The sequence below is a fragment of the Macaca thibetana genome, chromosome 3, assembly GCF_024542745.1.
Source record: "Macaca thibetana thibetana isolate TM-01 chromosome 3, ASM2454274v1, whole genome shotgun sequence".
NCBI lineage: Eukaryota > Metazoa > Chordata > Mammalia > Primates > Cercopithecidae > Macaca > Macaca thibetana.
The window spans coordinates 123,251,723-123,268,570 of NC_065580.1; positions in this window are offsets into that span (position 1 = coordinate 123,251,723).

Here is a 16,848-nt window from a genome sequence, read left to right on the forward strand (position 1 = left end):
AAGGTGCAACAAGGCAGATGGACGTCGAAAGTTCCCTCCCTTGTCAAAGATGTGGGCAACTTCTTTGTTGAATCAGATAATAATTTTCAACACTGAAATAATATTTTCTCACATTTTTGAGCTATCTGCAATGTAATGGCTAAAGACATGACACAATTTATTAATATTTATAAACAATTATTAATATTTTATCTTTCATTTTTTAATGTCTGGACAATCTACAAAACAATCTACAAAACAATAAATGAAGCCCTGGTTTTTAACCTTTGCATCTGGTAAAATACTCCAGTCATGACTGCTTTAAGTGACCCACAAAGCTACGCTGCATGTAGAGGTGAGAAAAGGCTCCCATGAGTACACTATCTGATAGGATTTCCATCCTACAGAGGCCACAGGCGTAAGCAGTCTCTAATCTCAAGAGCATACCTGCTAACGTATGCCCAATGATTAGAAAGTAATGTCTTGAGTATTCATGACCTTTGATTTTAGTATAATTTATTTAATTTTATGTTTCTGTAATTGACTTTTTAATAATGCAAAATGCTTTCAAAATTCTTGACAATTTATCAATAGTCCCTCTGAGCTGGTGTGAACCTGCTCTATCCCATCACTATTTTAAGAAAGAGTTTAAGAACACTGGTTGATCTTACTTAAAATGTTTATAATCTAATACGTGTTCCAGTTGACAAAAGAGGAAAATGGTGATAAGATGGTATAAAGTGCTCCAGGTCTGTGTTGTCCCAGGAATTCTCCAACATAAGCGTATCGCTAACATAAAGGGCAGGTGGGGAAGAATGGCTGAACATGAGGTAGAGGGATCCTGATCTAAGTTAAGGACTAGCCTTTATGGCATTAGGAACCATAGAAAAGTAGTTAGTTTTTAAGAATGCAAACTCTGGACTCCTGGCTCCACCACTTGCCGGCCAACTTGGGGTCTTGTTCAACTGTTCAACTTCTGTCTCTATTTTCTCGTCTGTTAAATTGGAGTATTGATAGTGCAAATTTATAGGGTCTTGTTAAAGTTACATACATAAAGTGTTAGAATAGTGCCTGGAAGATACTATGTGCTAGCTGCTACCGTGAAATTTGTTTTTTAATTTTAATTTTAATTTTTCTTTTGAGATGGAGTCTGGCTGTGTTGCCCAGGGTGGAGTGCAGTGGCATGCTCTTGGCTCACTGCAACCTCTACCTCCCAGGTTCAAGGGATTCTCATTTCTCAGCCTCCTGGGTAGCTAGGACTACAGGTGCACACCACCATGCCTGGCAACTTTTTTCTATTTTTAGTAGAGACTGGGTTTCCCCATGTTGGCCAGGCTGGTCTTAAACTCCTGACCTCAAGTGATCTACCTGCCTCAGCCTCCCAAAGTTCTGGGACTACAAGTGTGAGCCACCACACCCAACCTACCATGAAATCTTTAGATCAGTAAAACACCTAAACTTTCCTAAAGTTCTATGTGCATTTCTCTTGTTCCTCCCTGATTCTGGTATTCAACAATTATTTTTACAAGGAATGCAGTTTGAGTATGGAATCATTGTATATATAATCTATGCTAATGATGAAGTTAATTTGACAAAGAAATAGGCTTTAAAGAAAATCTCCTGAGAGTAGACAAATATTGTAAATAAATTCCTCATAGAACATTGCATGGAACAGTGCAAATATGATAGTGTAGGGGTTTAGAGTAAACCATGTTGAATCATGTCACTGATGCATAGTTGTTTGATTTTAGAAGTTTTGCCTTTTCTCTCTAAGCTTTAGTTTTCTTATTTGTAACATATAAAGATTTTATCTGTAAATACATTAGTATTTACCTCTAAAGTTGATAATTCTTTTTTAAAAAGAGATATTTAACAAAGATACTATTATCATATATAAAAAGAAAATTATTGATGACCCCATAATGAAGATTTCACAGGATTGCTCAGGGGATTGGAGGTAATACGTGCAATGTCACTCCACACCGTTAACCTCTGGAGAGTTTACTAATACAATTATTGTTGTTATTAGGAAAAACTGTTTTACTTGTGCTATGGTCTGAATGTTTGTGTACCTCCCAAATTCCTAGGTTGAAATCCTAAAACCTGAGACATTAGTATTAGGAAATGGGGCCTTCAGGGTGATTAGCTCCTGAGGGTGGAGCCCTTATGAATGGGATTAGTGCCCTTGTAAAAGGCCTGACAGATTTTTTCATTCTGCCATGTCCAGACACAGAGAAAAGAGAGCTGCCAATGAACCAGAAAATCAGCTCTCAGCAGACACTGATCTGCAGATGCCTTCATCTTGAACTTCCCTGCTTTCAGAATTGTGAAAAATTAATGTTTGCTGTTTCAAGCCACCCAGTTAATGGTATTTCATTATAGCAGGCTGAATGACTTAAGACAATCCCTTTGTGTCTAGAGTATAGTGACAAGTGAGTCTACACTTACCTTACTTAGGTGAAATGATAGTTAACAAGGGTAATATACTTGAAATTTCCCTTTCATTTTTCAATGGATTATGTTTCATTATAGATATCATTAAGTTAGTACTAGAATTTTAGGTAAAGATTGTAAATAGTACCAAAATTTCCTAAAACAAAAAATTCTCATACACTTATATTATGTTTAAGTTATGTTTAAGTTAATTGCTCTCCCTGACAAATTTTATCAATGCAAAATGTATGAATTGCTCACCCATATTTTTATATGACATTTAAGGCAATCAAAAAGGATGTTCCTGAGTGTTTTATTTGCTGTACTAGGAGACCATATAGTTTAATTACTTTATTAACTACTATAAGACTCATTGAATTTTTCTTTCCATGAACAAGTTTACGTTTACTCCCCAAACAGCATGAAACGTCTAATGATTTGAACCTGTTCCCAATTTGGTTTCTTTGTCCCTTATAAACTGTCTTCCACTCTTGACATTGGTGTTCAGTAGTTTAATTTGCCCAGTATTATCAAAACCAGAAGACAGCATTTGCATTCTTAATTATAGCCTATGATGTTGTAACAATTAGTTCAATTGTTTCATGATGAAGTTAATGTAGCAAATGGAACATGTGCTATGGTCAAGACTCTTAATTGAGGCTACTTATTGATGCTGATGAAAGGAACAGAAATGATTACATTGCTTCATATTTATAATTGTAGCTAACTTTGGCTTACTTGATGCCTACATTAAGAGCTTATTGGATTTGAGTCTTTAATTTGTCAGTCTCACAGATTTTCCCTGAAAATTTATCCCCTTATGGCCATGAGTGCCATATACAAAGTAACATAGGTAAAGATGGACAATATAAATGTTGTTCATTGTTTTTGTTTTCGTCTGTTTTGCTTTACACTTCCTTGTGAAGAGGCAGAACAAGAGCAAGATATGCGGGAGCAAGGGACAGGGAAGAAGGAGAGAGAGAGAGGGAAAGAGAAAGAAACAAGAATAGGAAGAAAGAGATGGGGAGGAGTAGGAGAGAGAGAAAGAAGGGGGAGAGAGAGGAAGAGAGAGAGAGAGAGAGAGAGATTCTGACTATTTTTTCTTCACAACTTAAATTATCTGGTAAATTTCCAAGGCTTTTCCAGGCTACCCAAGATATCAAAATAGTTCAAACAGTTCTAAAACAGGGTTGTAAAACCTTGAATTGGTAAAAATGTATTTCGGAACATGTTTTTGTAAAGATCGCTATCTCTTAAATGTGATTTTTTTCCCATAGGGATTTCTACTACCATTCATAATTAAACATTTCTGCCTCCTAGCCAGCCATCAAAAATTCATAATTAATTTAATGACTGATTTATCTACTTATTCCAATAACTGGGTCAACTATTCACCCCCTTCTTTATGCACTATTTATAATGGAGCACATTTGATTTCACTTGATAACTAAATTAATGATATGCAGTCTCATTAGTAAAGTTAGTCGGCCACTATTGTAGGTATGTACAATTGTTTCAAAATACCTGTGAATCAAAAAAAATGGCTGTTATATTCAACAACTATTATTTACTGCTCACATTAACCCTTTGGAAAAAAGGATGAGGATGGAAAAAAATACTTCACCCATATAAGGCATGAAAATCCAGTCCACTGACACGTACTTTTTCTCCTTCTAAGAGTAAAGCACTCACTGAAATTTTGGATAAATTCAGATGCCCAAATCAACCAGTTCCTATTTGTAAGTGGTCCTTATATACACTGAATATAAATGGCTGGGTTCAGACACACAACACAACCTGTATTGTTTTTCTCAGCCTCACTCCATACCATGTGCCTCATGTCTTTTCCTAACCACACAATCATGTGGCCAGCTTCATGATTTGGAGAGTTTCCAGCCCCCTGAACTGCAGTCATTTGCTGGATTCACAGATATATCTCTCCCTATCACTTAGGAGTCTGCTATGTACAAAACCTAGGAACAAGCACAACCCTGAAAACACAGGTAGCAAAACAAGTGAAAGTGAAAAATCCAGTCTAGAGGACTTCGTTTCAACACGAACCTATTCGTGTGACATCAGCTTAGGTTGGCATCTTCATGAGTTAACCTCATGCTTGTGCACCAGGGCACAGGCAACAGAAAGTAAAAAATATCTCATATCTCTTATAGAAAAACAGCAATTGAAAGGAGAAATGAAACTAATGCCATTTGCCTTCTAGTAAGAAAAATGGCTCAGGTTATTTTTATTTGTGTGAGCACAAAAATCAACTGAGTCTTAGTAGATATTTTAAGACAGTCATTATTCCTCTTCATTGGCATGATGCTCTTGCTTTTTCTGTTACTTTTTATGTGAATAAATTTCTCTTCTGTCCATGGTTCTCGTTTTTGAGATTAATTCCTTTTTCAATTTAGAGTCACCTGGAAAAAATCCAATAATTTCTCTAGGACAAATCTGGCCTATGGCATAGATTGAGTAAACACATATGGAGTCTGGAAACCCCGCAGCAGGTGCACATGTGTAGTGCTTACTGCACTCTTAGCTACTCCCTTATAACATAATGGCTCAGTACTAATGTGTCATGGAGAGAGTCCATATAAATAATTATAATACAGTCTCAGCTCCAACATTCATTATCTGTGACATTTTAGCTACATCTTGGTAATGCTTGGTAGCTATCATTTATCAATTATGTGTTTGCTCCTGGGATCTCAAAACATTACAGCACACATCATTTCTAATTACTCTGACATCAGCCTTTGGCATTTGCTTCCAATGTATTGATTAAATGTTGGCCACTAATAATTCATAAGTTTAAGTAAAAAAGTCAAGACAAGTTCCTGACCTATTATAAATAAGTCAAGAAGTACAAATAAGTGTAATATTTGTTTTACATTTATTCTTTTTCTGGAAACGATAACATTAATGACACTTCTTTCTGATCCTAAAATCCTCCTTGAAAATATGAGTTAAACCAGTTATCAGTTATAATATATTTTAAGTAATTTTGCCTGAAAATTATATAATTAGGTGGGAATTCCCTAATTGTTTGGGGGTCAAGCACATTTTTCTAATTATGGGATTTTAAATTTTCTTTTCATGCTGTATAGGTTGGGCGGGATTTATTTTAAATTAGAGAAGTACTCACATTTGATACAATTATGTGACAATACTCTAGAAGTTTAGGCTAATAGTTGATGGCACTAGGTAACATTTTGGTTTATGTTATGGAAATTTTCTTTCCCCAAATACTGAAGACAAAAATAATCATCCATGTAAAATATTTAATAACAGCAAAATTATTGTTCTTAAATTATAGTTAAATGTGAACTCTCTACAGTCTTCTCTGCAAAAGGAATAATCTTTGGGGAATATGCTGCCATTATAATCATGCTTGCTCTGGGACGGTTGTGTGATTGAATCCTTTTTGGAGTACTGAACTCTTGTTGTCGAAGTTGACTTTCTTTTAGTTCTTTGGTCAGCCACTGTACTCAGCTGAAGAGTGGCCTCCCAGAGATGTGAGGCTCAAATCCCTGCAACCCATACAAATTACTTTATAAGGAAATAGGATCTTTGCAAATGACACTAAGTTAAAGGTCTGGAGATACGGGGATTATCTTGAATTATCCAGGTAGGCTTTAAATCCAATCACGAGTGTCCTTATAATAAAGAGGCAAAGGAGATTTGACACAGAAAGAGGAAGAAAAGGCGAGTATCCATGGAGACAGAGATTGAAGTGAATAGGTCCCAAGATAAAGGATGCCAGCAGCTAGCAGAGGCTGCACCCGTGAGGAAAGGTTCTTCTGGTGCCCCCCAAGGAGTGTGGGCCCTGCCGACTCCTCAGTCTCTACCCAGGGACACCGAATTCAGGCACTGGCCCTCGAAGCTGTGAGCAAATAGATTTTCTGTTTCAAGCCACTGAGTTTGACGTGGTTTGTTGCAGCGACCATCTGAAAATTGTGCTCCATTGTGAATGAACAGGGTAAAAACTGTTAAGTGCTACCCTATGAATAAGGAAAAATGGAAAAATCACATGATCATACCACACCACTACCCTTCTTAATAAGATGGAAACAAATACCTGAAAAACTAAATAAAATAAACAGAAAAACTGCTTATGAGTCATTTTATATTACGTATTAGAAAATACGTTTTATCGAAATGCAAAAATATATGCACTTTTAAGATCATATGTTATCTACAATTTCAAAAATGTGAGCCAGTCTTTAATGATAAAAATAATATATGCTGAAAATATGCTTATATGAAACAAATAAGAATGTGAAATTAGAATGAAATTGTCATCATATCTATCACATCCCCATTCCACTCACCCAACCTCTGTTATTATTAATAGTGATAGTCAACAGCTGAGTGTGTTTATGTCTGTGTGTGTATATTTTCTGGAAATTTAAATTCATGCACTTCTATCTATGTGTATATATATAGAGGGAGATTTCTGTTCTTTAAGTAAAAGCATCAAAACTTTACCTTACCTAAGTTAGAATAATGTGTGTGTGTGTTTATATAGTTAAATGTGTATATATATAGTTAAATGTGTATATATACACACACACACATATACACACACACACATACATATATATACACACACATATATATTTGTTTCATCTCTGGATAATTAGGTCTTCTTCCTGAGTCTTCACTGCTAGGTTAGTGTGCTTGTTTAGATTAGCATGTTTCAATAATATAAATATTTCTTCAGGTAACACTAGATGTCTCCTCATGAAAAATCTAAACAAAAAGCAAACAGGAACATTCTCGGTCTCTCTTGCTGGTTACCCACCTCCATGTCTCTCCTAAAGGCACATGAGTATGGGAATGAAGAAGGCTATGTGTTTTTCTTGACCTTCTGGTAAAGGAAATGACTAAGTTCTTTGGTCTCATGTGGTCACTGAATGTCCTTTTTGGTTCCTGCAACAAAGGTTAACATTCTTGATAACAACCTCAACCGAGCTCCAAACAAGACACAGACAAGACCTCTGTGCAAACAGCCACAGTGACTAAGTAATCACTTGCATCTTTTCTTCTATCTTCTGTCTTTCCCGAAGTGGTTATTGCCACTGTGCCAATGACAGCTCTCGGCCCTGCATTAATACCTCTGTCTCCCAGAAAAAATAAATAAATAAATAAATAAATAAATAAATAAATAAATAAATAATTTATAGAGACCCTCAATCCCAGGACTGTCCCGAATCTTGATAGCATCCAACTCAGTACTGACTTCTATTTCCTAATCCCTCCCCTGAATCATATAAGACGAACAAATTGCTCCTCCCAAATTGTCAAGCTAAAAATGAAATGCAAAAAAAAAAAAAACCCTACTCTCTTTTCCTACAGGTAAGTCATTGGTGGCAAACACTGAGGTTTGCCACCTGCAAAGCTGAATTCTATAACTAATGAAATTTCCATCTATTCTTTTGGATCAGGCAATATGCATCCTCTGTCCCACTGATGGTAAAGTAGACTTTCTTCCTTTTTTCTGTCTTTGTTTTTGCTTTATATCAAGAAACTGGCCAACTCTCTTAGGCAGATGCTATGTCTTTCTTTAGACAATTGGAAAACTCTAGTTACTATGGTACAGTTCCCTAGTATGGAAGGTGCTACTGAAGGCATCTAGCAAGCCCTTCCGTGGTGCCTGGCACTCCAGCTGGCTTCCTGGCTGCATGGTTGCATTCACATCATAGAAGCTCTGCATTGCTCAGTCCTTCTTCAGCACTCTTCCAGTCTTCCTAAGTCTCCAATGCTTCATGCCCACACCTTACCAAATTACACAGTCTGTGTGGATGGGCAGTTCAAGACAATTATTTTGTTATACATACCATTCCACATTCACCAACAGGGTTTGTTAATCTGTTTGTTTTCACACCATGGAACATCTCTCAAAAATGTTTTCTTGGCCAGGCGTGGTGGCTCACGCCTGTAACCCCAGGTGGAGGTTGCAGTGAGCCACTGCACTCCAGCCTGGGCAACAGAGAGAGATTCCTTCTCAAAAAAAAATGCATATGTGTGTGTGTGTGTGTGTATGTGTGTGTGTGTGTGTGTGTGTGGGAAATATACATATATGATAAATATATATATGCATGGTAAAATAAATTATGATATGCATATAAAATTCCACTTTATAAAACCAATGAAAATAATGGAAAGATTTTCTAGCAAAATGGAAAAGAATTATACTAAAAATTAAATTTAGAAAGCAGGTTACAAAATTAAATATATGCCATCCTAGCTATGTAAAATATGAAGCTTAATATTATTGTAATCAAACATGATGTAAAGTTAACAATACCTATGTCTAGGTGTGTGATTATGTAGTTTTGTTCCTTTTGTGGCATTTTTAATGTTCAAACCTATTTAACAAAAAAACTTTAAATAATTAGAAAGCAAGTAAAACAAAGAGAAACGAGTACTCTTGATACATCCTACCTAGAGACCTAAAAATGACAATACCCCAAATTTATACTCTTTTAATCAGGAAAATTGTTTCTGTTTGAAAAAATAATTGAAAAACTCTTTTCACATGTGGAAATTAAGCCAAGAGATACGTGTACAAATACAAATCAAAGTGAGATATGATGTAAAATAAGTTATTAAATAACTAAAGTATTCTTTTTAAAGTAGCATACTTCACAGCGTCAACAATTATGAAGCAGTTCTACTTGTGCTGATGCCATGAAGATAGGTCTACTGGCTATATAGTAGGGCTTGGCGTGATTTCTACTACAGATTTAGGAATTGGCTTCACTGGGAGAAGGAGGAATCTTACCAGGCAAAGACCAGCCAAAGAAGAGGAAACACAGGTTCCCGAGCCTCCTGTAACTCTAGAGAGGCAAGGGAGTTGTTTGGAGAAGGCTAGGTTCTGCAGGATCACCATTCAACATCGTTGCTTACCAGGAACAACACTGTCTCTATACTTTTTATAAGGTAGTGGAGAGAAAATGACCTTCTCAGTGGAAGCATGATTAGGCTTCTTTGAGGACATTCCATGCAGGTTAGGGTGACCACTACTCATTAAAGCCTCATCCCAGTACCTGTAAATCATGAAGTGCACTGGAATCACCCTGCCTTCTGAGGGATAGGAAGCTGTAGGAGCCCTGGGAGGCTAAGTTTGGGGGCACTGCTACTAATCTAATGGATGAATAGGGCTCTGATCTACCCTGGCTTTTAGTCCTGGTGATATGGTGTGGGCTTCCAGTTCATTTCACCTTAGCTTACAAGAAACTGTTTTTTTTTTTTTAAGATGGAGTTTCTCTCTTATTGCCCAGGCTGGAGTGTAATGGCACAATCTTGGCTCACTGCAATCTCTGCCTCCCGGGTTCAAGCAAGTCTCCTGCCTCAGCCTCCTTAGTAGCTGGGATTACACCCGACTATTTCTATATTTTTTTTCTTTTATTTTTCTTCTTTTTTTTTTTTTTAGTAGAGATGGGGTTTCACCATGTTGGCCAGGCTGGTCTTGAACTCCTGACCTCAGGTGATCCACTCGCCTCGGCCTCCCAAAGTGCTGGGATTACAGGGGTGAGCCACAGTGCCCGGCCGCAGGCTTTTATTTTTAGACATTTTCATGCTTTTAATATTTCTACTATAAATTGTGGCATAAAGAATACGTTAACACAAAATATTTTCTACATCTTAGATAGCTTTCAAGATAGATTTTACTGATATATTTCAAAATGATTGGAAATAATTTTACCCTAATTTCCACTTCCACTTTCTGTTTATGTTAATTGTTTCATTTGTCCATTGCCAGCAATGTATCTCTGTTCATATATGCAGACCCACACACACAGGACACACACATACAGCACAGGAAAGAATACACTGAAACCACGTTACACATTTGCTAAGTTGGTAAGCCAGATCATAACTTGTTTTGATTTTTATTTCTTTTGTTTGGCACTGATTATGAACAAAATTAAAAGTAAGGAGATGAATAATAAAATCAAGAAAAAATAGATGTAATTAGTAAAACTATGGAATGGAAATTAATTTATTAGCAGTAATTATGCACTTCACAGGTGTCCTGCAGGGCACAAATAGGACAAGGCTTGCAAAATGCTCATCAAGATTGGCACGTATTAAACACTTGACAAATCTCAGCATCCATGCATCTTCAAAGAGCTGGTCCAGATGACATTTTTTGAAATAAGACAGAATAAATTCAGACTCATTTCTGCATGAGCATTATTGAGCTATGGGAAAGCAGGTGTCATGTCTCCCTTAGCTCATTTTTATATTTCTTCAAATCTCTCTCATAAAATGAACTTTCTGGTGATTCTTTTGATCAATGTCTCATAAATACTTCCTACCCAATATGCTCATATCTACACTATTCTATACATTTTTCAATTCCCTCTAAAATGGTTTTATTTCTTGCATTATTAACATACCCCAGTCATAGATAGAAGCTGGTAAAAATTTAAACCAATTTGCTTATGTTTATCAGGATTTAAACCTAAGCTCACTTCCTAAATAAACTAAATCAACTGCTCCAAATGTGATTGGAAACTATAAAGGTTATACTGAAACTATTTAAGTTACCTGTCTTTATCAAGTATGGTCCTGATAGTAAAGTGTGAACCTGAAACATTATTAAATGAAGGACAGAGAACAGAGACCATGGCTCTTCACTAAAGGCCTCTCTGAAGATTGATATTGAATCACTTCCAGACAAAATCTTTAGAGAATTTGGCTACCTTAAAACTACGATATGCATTAAAATATGTAATATGTGTATCATTCTGTTCATTCACCACTGGGGTCAAAGAGAAATGAATTTATTCTGACATGACATTTGAAAACATAGTATGAACTTCAAAGATCATGTTCTATCATTTCCATCATATAAAAAATGTGGTGAATAAATTTGTGATTATACATTTAAAAATTTTATTTATTTCAAATTCTGACTCGGGTATGCATTCTATGAAGTATGTTCATATTCTTCTTGATAATTACCATATTAAGTTAGCCAGTGATATTTATGTAAATCTATAATATTTACCATTGTATTAAATTGTAATATGACTATAGGCATATGTTTTCTATTAAAGTGTTATCCATTTAGTTACTGGGTATAAGGATCATATTTAATTTAAAGATATCTTATTAATTTGATCCTCAGACAATGGGTTCCACCTGAAGAAATGTAAAAATAAGATTTAAGATAAGTAACATAAAAGTATTCAAGGAAGAAAGTAATGTGCTACTTATAAATATTAGTAAAAAATAAAATATTAGCAAGAAAATCCACCACTTTTGAAAGTAGTACAAGATGATCAACTGGTATTTATAAAATGAATGAAGGAATGGTTCAATATAAGAGAATGCATTAATATAATTCACTATATTAATCAATATGAGAAAATTCATGTTATGCCCATGGGTGCATGAAAGGACTTTTTCAAAATTGAGTTCCAATTTCTGATTAAACCAGTCAATAAAATAGAAATTAATAGAATTAATAGATTGTTTCTCTCATATGTATAGGACCTGTGCTTTGTGTTTAGTAAAGAGATTATGGCTAAGGTAAAGGATTCTTACAGGTGCATTTAAGGCTCCAAATCAGTTACCTTTCAGTTAGTCAAAGGAAGTTTATCTGAGTGGGCTTGATTAATTAGGTGAAAGACTGAAAAACATAATTTCCTGCTGACATTGAAGACATAAACTGCTCTGCTAGGAGAAGGCCATGTGACTAGGACTGTGCGTGATTTCCAGGATCTTAGAGCAATCCTCGGTCGACAGGAAACCTGAAAGGAGACCTCCATCCTATGACCAAAAGGAACTTCATTCTGCCAAGAATAGGTTTGAAACAGGACCCCAAGCTCCCTATGAGAGCGTGGACCAGACAACATGCTGATTTAAGCCAGGTGAGACCCTAAGCAGAGAACCCAGCTATCTATGCCAGACTTTACACCTAGAAAAGCTGTCAAATAGTGAATGAGTGTTGTTTTAAGCTGCTAAGTGTGTGGTAATTTGTTAGAGAGCAACACAAATCTAATGAAACTCATGGAAATGTCATGCAACTATTCCAGGCTGGAAGAAAATAGATTTTCCAGATTTTTTAAAAATATGTGATTCTGAGTGGATGCTTTCCTTAAAAATCATATTATTTGGAGAACTAGTAAAACCTGAATGGTCTGCAAAGAATAGATGGTGTATCAATAACTGTTTCAACAGAGGAGCAGGGAGACTATGAAGGATTTAGATTTGGGGATTCACTATAGAGATTAGAACATTTGCATCTGTGGAAGGTGGTTACAGTATATGTAATGTCATCTGTCTCTGGGCTGGGCCTGGGCTGGGGGTTGGCTGGGCTGGCTGTTGGTCATGGAAGATGGATATGAACAGCTGAGAGTAAAGATGAACTGCAACCCAGGAGTTATGGCTGCAAGCACATCTCTCACTCATCCTTTACAATCTCAAAAATGCAAGTGACCTGAAGGATAGGGCTGTGACTTTTGACTATGAACTAGTAAGTGCTCCAGACCAGGGTTTAGAGAGGATGATGGGTGAAATCCAGTGAAAGATGAAGAAAACATGGGTTTTGTTGTTTACCAATGCCAAGAGGGAGAGCCAACAGATCAGTTACACGTGTCAGCTGCCAAAGCGCCAGCCCTGAATTGATTCAGAGCATAAAAATGGCTACTTTTTAAATTCCTAATTTAAGGTTTTGTGTAAGTTGATCTAGTGGCCAATCTTAATTAGGAACCACATAAATAAAAGAAATCTGGGAAAGTACAATCCCAGCACAAAGATGCCACAGATCCCAACAGGGCAGGAAGGTTAACTTCCTGATCTAGAGAATTATACTGTGGTTAAGTAGAAGAAAGTGCTCACATACAGGAAATGCACCCTCAAGATTTCAGGGCTGTTGATGCATCCTGTTGACAACTTATTCTCAAATGGTTCAAAATAATAATATTGTTACTATTATTCTTTCAACTTATTAAAGTTTTGATTCTAAAGAAAATTAATAACCTAAAAATGACTTTTGGAATTCTGGAATAAGGAATAAGAGAAATCTTGTTCCTAAAAATCAATAATATCAGAAAAAAAAAAAGTCAAATTAAACATTGCAGGAGAGAGTGGAGGAGAGTCAGATCTACATCCTTAGCTGAACATAAGACCGCTACCCTCTGTCTCCACCAACACATGAGAAGCACAAGAAGCCCTGGTAGAAACTAGAAGATGAAGAAAGCCTGTACCAACCACTGGGTCAGTAAGGAGAATCTCAATTCAGAGCTGTTATATTATTCTAAATATCCAGTTTTAAGTAAGAAATATGAGATACATAACACAAAGAAAGTGTGAGCCATACCAGGAAAACAAAACTAAACTAAACAAAAAAAGTCAGTATACTTTTTTTTGTTTATCCCTGATTATTTAGAATTAAACTTAGCAAAGAATTCAAATTTTCAAATAATTCAAATTCAGCAATTATAAATTGTTTCAAAGTGCTAATATATTTCAGATTTAAAGAATTAAAGGAGCGTATGGTGACAATTACTCATCAGAGAATGTTGATTAAGAGGTAAAATAATTAAAAGGAACTAAATGGAAATTATGGAATTGAAAAGTATAAAAGACACAAGAAAAATTTTACTCAAGGGGTTTTATAGCAGATTTGAAATGACAAAAAAAGTTAATACTTTTATATACAAAGCACAAATGAAGGGAGAGAAGATGGGCTTTGATGAAGACAAAAGTTTATGTTTTAGCAGAGTATTGTTAGTTTTAATTCGAAGTAGATTTTGGTAAGTTAAAATATATACTGAAATTCAGAAATCAAATTCTAAGAATATAAAAATGTAGTAAAATGTCTTACGAAGGAATTAAAATGATGCACAAGAATATAGCTAAAATAAAAATTGAAGTACAAGTGGAACAGAGAAACAAAAAAATGACATATATGAAAAACAGCAAAATAGCAGCAGATATTAATTCAAACATTGAAAAAAATTAGCACTGAAAAAAAGGTAATCACTACTGACCTTTCGGAAATTAAAAGGATCATAAGGTGATACTAAGAACAATTATTTGCCAATAAGCTATACAACTTTCAAAAATTCTTAGGAAGCAGCAATTACCAAAAGTTCTTCAAGAAGAAACGAAAAATCTGTATAGACTTGTACCAAATAAAATAATAATTATTACCTTCCTACAAAAGTTCTCATCCCTGATGGCCTCCCTGAGTGGACTCTATCAAGAGATTTAAAGAAGAAATTATATCTATCTGTCATAAACTTCTAGAAAATAGAGGAGAAGGGGAATATTTCCCTATTCAATCCGTGAAAGCAGTATTACTCTAAATCTAAAGTAGCGATATTAGCAAAACTGAAAACTACCAATCATTACCCCATATTTATATAGACACACAAATATAGACACACAAACCCTCAAAAAATTAGAAAACCAAATTCAACATACAGAAAAGGATTTTACAGCATGATTAGGTGAATTTTATGCCAAGAGTGGAAAGTTGTTTTAACATCAGGAAGTCAGTAAATTAACATCGAAACATACATGATCATTTCAATCGATGGACTTTAAAAACCAACAAATTCCAACTGTTCAGAATGAAAACTCCCAACAACTAGGAGTAAAAAGTAACTTTAACAAACTGATTAAGGGTATCTACAGGAATCTAGACATGCTTTCACCCTGAATGATGAAGGACTAGATGTTTCCCCCCTAAATCAGGAGTAAGTAAAGAATAGTGTCTCTGGTAACTTCAAACAAACACTGCACTAGAAATTCTAGGCAGTAGGATAAATCAAAGAACAAAAATAAGCACACTACAACAGCAACAACAAGCTAGGGATTCTAAAATAAAACTTACAAGAATTTATAAGTAAGTGAAGCATATTTGCAGAATTCAAGAGCAATATAAAAATCAATTGTATTTTTGTATATTAGTAATGCATTGTCAAAATGAAGTCAAGATAACAATTCAATTTATAATATCAAGAAGATAAAAAAAGAAATTTAACAAAAGAAGTATAGAACATATATAATGAAAACTGTAAAACATAGCAAAACGTAAAGACCTAAATAATTGGTGATACATTCAATACTCATAGATTGGAAGACTATTTTTTAAATGGCAAATCTTCACTTGGTGATATATAAACTCAATACAACTCCTATCAAATCGTAACAGGGTATGTGTGTGTGTGTGTATGTGTGTGTCTGTGTATGTGTGTGTTGCCCCAGAAATTGACAAGCTAACTCCACATTTTAAATGGAAAAGCAAAAGAGACGGAATAACCAAATAATCTGAAAAGGAAGAAATGCATTCCTGGGTCCAAAATTTGAAAAAATATACTAATAAACTTACTTCAGTATTATGACAAATAGAGACCTGAAGAACAAAGAAATGGATTTGAGGTTACAATTAAAGCCAACTAATTTTCAACAAATGTGCCAAGGAAATTTAATGAATAAAATATAATCTTTTCAGCATTTCATACTAGGAGAATTATCTATCTCTGTGCAAAAGGATGCATTTATACACCTTACCTTACATTATCTTCAAAAATTAATTCATCATAAATGATACTAAATGTAAATAATAAAATGAAAAATATATATTACATGTATGTTCATATATATATGAACACATAGGAGAAAAATACCCACAAACTGAACACTGTAAAAGTATTAAAACATCACTGTATACCTCATAAATTTGTACAATTATTATATGTCAATCTTTAAAAACTTAAAAACATTAGAAAAGTTTTTCAACGGAACTGCCAAAACATGATTTATTCATGAAAAAATTAACATTGAGAATCACATCAAGATTAAAAACTTTGTGCTTCAAAAGACAGCGTTATGAAATGCAAAAAATAAGTATTCATAGAAAATATCTGCAAATTATATTTTTGGTGGAGGTTTTGTATTGAGATTATATAAGTAATCCTTAATCTTAAACTCAATTATAAGAAGCCAAATAAAATTTAAAATTGTGAAACATGGATAGAAATGAATAAAAGTAGAAATGAAACATTTGTGGGATCCAGATCAAGAAAATCGAGGACAGGGGAATTTGTATAATAAATGCTTGTGCTAAGAGAGTGGGAAAGTTTGAAATTCAGTTGTGGAAGTTTTCTCCTCAAGAATCTAGGGGAAAAAAAAGGAAAATAAACCCAAAGCAATCAGAATGAAAGAAATGATAAAATAAAAGTAGAATTCACTGAAATTGAAAACAACAGATAAGATCAAAACAAATATGTGGTTCTTTGAAACAGTAAATAGGATGAATAAATGTCAACCAATATTGACAAAGGTTGAAGGGGAAAAGACACAATTTATTGATATTAGGAATGAAAGAGGGAATATTACCACAGATTTCCTAGTCATTAAAAAGATAATAGTGAAATATTATGAACATTGTAAACAACTCTACAACAC